Source organism: Thermobia domestica, chromosome 9 (genome assembly GCF_964235325.1).
Source record: "Thermobia domestica chromosome 9, izTheDome1.hap1.1, whole genome shotgun sequence".
NCBI classification, from domain to species: Eukaryota; Metazoa; Arthropoda; class Insecta; order Zygentoma; family Lepismatidae; genus Thermobia; species Thermobia domestica.
The window spans coordinates 284,656,007-284,661,679 of NC_137462.1; positions in this window are offsets into that span (position 1 = coordinate 284,656,007).

Sequence of the window (5,673 nt, forward strand, 5' to 3'; positions counted from 1 at the left end):
AAGGGGGCACAATACTTACGCAAAATTTACGTACCGATATGTAGGATATCGGTACGTAAATTTTCCGTAAGTATTGTGCCCCCTTTTTAATAGTTAAATAACACTTCTAATGTTTATGTAAAGTTCAGTGTAATATAAGTGTTCTTTATCATTGAATATAATGTAGCTGTAAGCTATTAAAAAACTCAGAGCCGAGAACTTTTCAAGAAATAACGCTTTTTTTTTTTTCCTTCCATTTCTAAACGGAAGAAATAAACGCATATATTATTTACAAACTGTACAAATGAGTGTTTCAAGTGTGTAAGTTCCAAGTTTTATGATGTTGCTACTTGATTCTCAGTGATTAGTATTGTCACCAGTGGCGTATTTAGAGGGGTGGCTTCCGGGTTTAAGCCCACCCCGAAATCTTACTTTCGTATAGTAAAGTAAATAAAATATCTTGCAGAATTTTCATATTTGCAGGCAAAGCCTTTCACGAAAGAAAATCGTAAATACGCCACTGATTGTCACCTTCTGAACTACAATACTAGGAATGGGAAAAGTTCGTTTAAATACTTGTAAAGTATGTATGTGTACATACACATCTATTTAAATTCTATTATCTTTGTACAAGTTGATTGTGGGTACATCTTTTGTTGACATTTAAAAATTGTATATTTTTCTACCTCTTGGCATAACAAACTGCATAACATTGATGAGGTTTATATATACTTTTATTTATTGTAATGGATGATATGCAATTGCTAGTATTGTAATTTATGAAAAGTTTGTAAAAGAGATAAAAGAATGCCATTCACGGGCCGTCCAATAGTACACGATATACTCTTTCAAACGTATAAAGATATCATGATAAATTTAAAATTTAGTTATGTGTTTATACTAAGTATATTGTGTACTAGAAATGCATACTAATGTAAAATTGAATAATTATTACTGTAATCATGAGTAATAAATATATATATGACTTTATTTTGTACATTGTCTTATAAAACTGCATTCCTTTATTTATCTTTTAATTCCTATGCAATCACAAGTAATGTAAAGCAGTGGAATGGAAATAGTTTGGAGGACATTATGTTTAATTTCATTGTTATATTTAATATCTGAAGGAAACGACCGATTTTATATTATACTAAATATAGGTGAGACAAAATAGTATTTGCTTTTACAAAAAAAAAAAAAAAAAAAAAGTTCTTCCTGGCACATGAAAGTGAGCTCCAAATTTCCGGCGTGCATATCTCAGTAACTATGTTAGTCCAGAAGATAAAAATAGCTTGTATTCTCACTCACAAGGTAGGTACACTTCCTGTCCCGTCTATTAATTTTGCTTTCAGTGGCTGACCATTATGAGAGACATTTTCACAGTTCCACTAGGCGAATACGGGGATGTAGCCTTTGAATTTAAACATTGATCGACTTACTTCCACTCCTTTTCCCGTTGTTTTTCACTGCTGATTATTCACGTGAAAATTATCGTGAAACACTGCAAATGAATGAACAAAGTTTTAGTTCCTGTGTAAATTTTTCGTCTTTTGAGGAGGGCGCGTTGGCTCAGTGGTAGAGCGTTCACTCCGATGCTTGGGGTCCTTGGTTCGATCGCAGCTCGCGCCGAGTAAACTTCGTGGTGGACAAGCACCGTGCTCGTAGGTTTACTCGGGATTTTCCCGTTTCCTCCCACTTTCTTCATTCTAGCATTTCATTCATTCCTGATTATCATCGTCTCCTTTAGCCTAACGGGAATAATCGTGGGGCGTAAAACTCAAAGATTTCATTTCATTTCACTTTTCCTGTATTTTGAGTTTGCTACACTTCTGTATAGCTCCGAATCCCATGCCGTAAATGTCGCCAACATCTAATGGCCCACTTGCGGGGACGAGTCGAAGGATTCCCACTAGTGTCCTACTGGTTGCAGGGTTTCGTCGAGTTCAAACAAATATCTCGAATCGGGGTGTTGAAGTTACCAATGCTAGCAGCGAGGACTTCGTTTTGGTCTGCGCTCCTTCGATTCGTCGTGGAGAATCGCGAAGGGACCAACACGAACTATCGCCACTCATGTGCATGCGGTTATTATTATATATATTTTTTCCTTAACGAATTGTTCCTAAAATGAGCTCCGGGGGACAAGAATAACCTCTGCCTCAACATCATGAAGTGAAAAATCTTGAGATAAGTGCGATAATTGTATGAATTTAGATGGCAACTATCGTCGATCATTAGAAAGTGAGTATGCGAGAACTATGAAATAAAGTACATAGATACTCATAATTTTGTTATTAAATTACATGGCGAACGCATTTTATCTTATCTTAAACAGTTATCGTCTAATATACATGGTTAAAGGAGCACTCTGATTGACCAAATTAAAAAGATCTCAACGATTTATTCCTTTACAAACGACCTTTCCTTTATCGCATCCGTGGCGAAGTCGAAAGAACACCCGACTAGTAACCATAAGGTAGCTGGTTCGAGCCCCTCCGGGGTACTATTTGATACTTTTTTAGTGTTTTTTTTTAGAGATTCACCTATATGTAAACAAATCACACATATAGGCGTTCTAACATATTTTGTGGGAGAAATTTTGTGGTTCATTGGCGATTTGTCGCGTCTCTGCCGCTGGTGGTATAATTTTCAAAACGGAAGAGGGATCACCGCGTATCGTTGCTGCGGGCCCGCCAATTTTTGACGAGATATCACTAGTTGCCCATCGGTGGTCCACCGTCGCTTACGGCATGGGGAAGATAGTGGTTCTTCCGCTGGAAACCAGGTGCATACCAAATAGAGAGGCGGCTTATGTCATAACTGCTTTATATTAAGGCTGCCGATACTCGGATCTAAAAAATACAGTTTTTGAAAATTGTAATGTGGTTTGCCATTACTCTCTGGAGTGTCATTCGCAAATATTACTGTTCTTTATTTTTTTTTTTTAAACATAAAATCTCCTTTACTATTGCTATTACTGGGACTCAAATCTTTCAATATGGATGAAACTCACTAGCCTCCTTTAAGCTCACGCTCACTTATCTCACTACAATAGGGTTGCCATACTTTTAAATTAGAAAAGAGGGGGAATCTCAACCGTAAGTACTGATGCGAACTTGTTCTTTATAAATACTGATTTGAAATCCTTCGGACCATTATTTTTTAGAGATTTTTTGTTAAATGTCACTTCCAATGTACTTTTCTAACGAAACTAAAGTAAAGCAAATTTAGTTTTTGTCTTTAATGTTTTATTAACTTCAACAAATGCGAGTATCGTATTGTAAAGTAAGTATTACAGTAATTGTAAGGATATCTGTAAGGAAATTTTTCAAAAATAAATAAATAAATAAAAATAAAAAGATGGCAGATATTGTTTATAAGATTTTCTCTTTAAGAAACAATAATTTCTAAATTGTTATCATAAGAAAGGTAAAGCATACAGTATTTAGCAGTCTTGATCTATATCTCTCATAAAATATCTAATCATTTTTAGATTGCTACCTGAAATCGTACTGACATACAAAATTATCACGGTTTCAAAATATATAAAATACAACATAAACATTTTAAAGGAAAAAGATATTAATAATGAATCTAATCTAAACAAAATACTAAGGATACCGTAATTCAATTTGCAATTATTTCTGAATATATATAAAGACAAGCTCACACCCTGAACCTGAACACGAGTTCAAATTTAAGTCAATCGCGATTGAGATAGACACAGAGACGCAGAGGTTTACGTTGTATATAACAACACTTTATCAAAAAGGTTTTCTTAAATTTTTCTCCAATTCAAAGAAGCGGGTGGTATTTCGTGATTAAGAGATGATTAAGCGGGGGGCGAATATAGGGCCGGAAAATCGGATGGTACCCGCTAAAATCCGGTAATACAGCAACCCTACACTACAATGCTTCGAAAATATCTGTGAAGTTTAGCGTCTCTTTTTAGCAAATCTATATAAGACGTGGAGCTACAGATTAAGGTGGAATTGTAACCATCGTAATGCGTTGGAATTTTCAACGCTCTCCGGATAAGAATCGAATCCGGAACCACGTGCATCAATGGTCCACACACTAACAACTATACCAGCGTAGCAGAACTGTTTCGAAAATATAGGTTAAAGAAATTATTATTTTAAGCAAGTCGTTGAATGGATTTTAATAGCTAATAATAAAATAATTTTCACCGAACTTTGATGCTTGCGAACGAGAGTCATTCCCTTTAACTGCCTTTAGACCAAAGCAACCTAAGCTACGATGGGAAAATAAATTTATTCTTTTAGTTTTACTGATATGCAGAATATATACGTGGATGGGGAGCAGCGGCGGCCTGGGCAACTTCTTGGTCCACTACACCACCCACTGATACGCTATCCACTAATGAAATTGTTCCATACTTTTATTCATGCTGCATGTTCTGGTGTTGTGCAGGCGGGCTACTTATACAACTGTGATCGGGTAGATTAAAACTTCGTAATTTCATTGGATGACAAAAATTCAAGAACACTGTTCTGAGGTGCAGTACACCACGCAGCAGGCCCGTATCCACGGGGGGCTAGGGGGCCGCCCCCCAAATTTTCACGGTAGGCTTGCAAATATACTATAATATGATGATGAAGTGTAATATGGTTGGGTCGGGCCCCCCCTAAATTCTACCAAGCCCCCCTACATTTTTGGGCTGGCTACCGGCCTGCCACGCAGTTGTCTGCATCACTCTATATAAAGGTCGTCACTAACGATCCTTGATCATTCATACCTTTATATTTTCACTAGGGGTATTGATTTTGAGCGACCGTTGTCATACAATTTAGATAATGCAGTTTCTGTCGCTATGAAGTGTTGGCATTTTTCGATATCTACAGCTTATGATGATTCTAAAGCTATTGGAAAATGGTGGTACCCCCTTATGTAGCATTTGCAGGTTCAGAAACGCAGTATGTATAACATTTTGCAAAATGTGTGTGAAAATGTAACTTGTTGTTGCGAGGAAAAAAACCGGAAGTAGCCCAGAATGTCGTGCTTTAAACAATGCAAGTGCTCGAGAATGTGAAAGGTGAAGGAAGAAAGTTCGTGATATTGTACCTTTGAGTTGCTAGTACTGATGGGTACTTCCCGAACGATTCGTTCCTAAAGAACAAATCCTTCAGTGAAATGAAAGGATCAAATCTCTGAAAGAAACCGCATTGAGGTTGGCGGAATCAAAAGACAGATTCGCTCAGCGAAAGAAAAAGACAGATTGAGTCAGTGGATTCGCTTAATGGAACCAAAGAACGGAATCAAACAATAGAACTGTGGACTCAGTTCATAGATTGATGTAGATGTCATCGGACAAAAGCAATACTGCAAAACAGATGGACAATGAATAATATAGAAGAAAAAATGACCTAATGCGCATGCTTAGAAACAACCAACCTTTTTATACTTTTTCTTTTTCTTTCTTTCTTTCTTTTTTTTCCCTTCCCAGAATATTCTGATTTTCAAACTGCTCTACCAATGGCAATAGGCTGGCTACGGCGCAGTTCGATATTGTTCCCTCCCCTCTGAGTAGCTTGCCTCTTTCACAGTGTTGTCGGACATCACTTACACCCGTACAAACAAACACGAGACATCTCGTACAGGGCTCGATTAACAGCCGTGAATGCAAACAATGATGAGTACAACCAGTCTTGAACACTGGCTCAAATCCCGGGG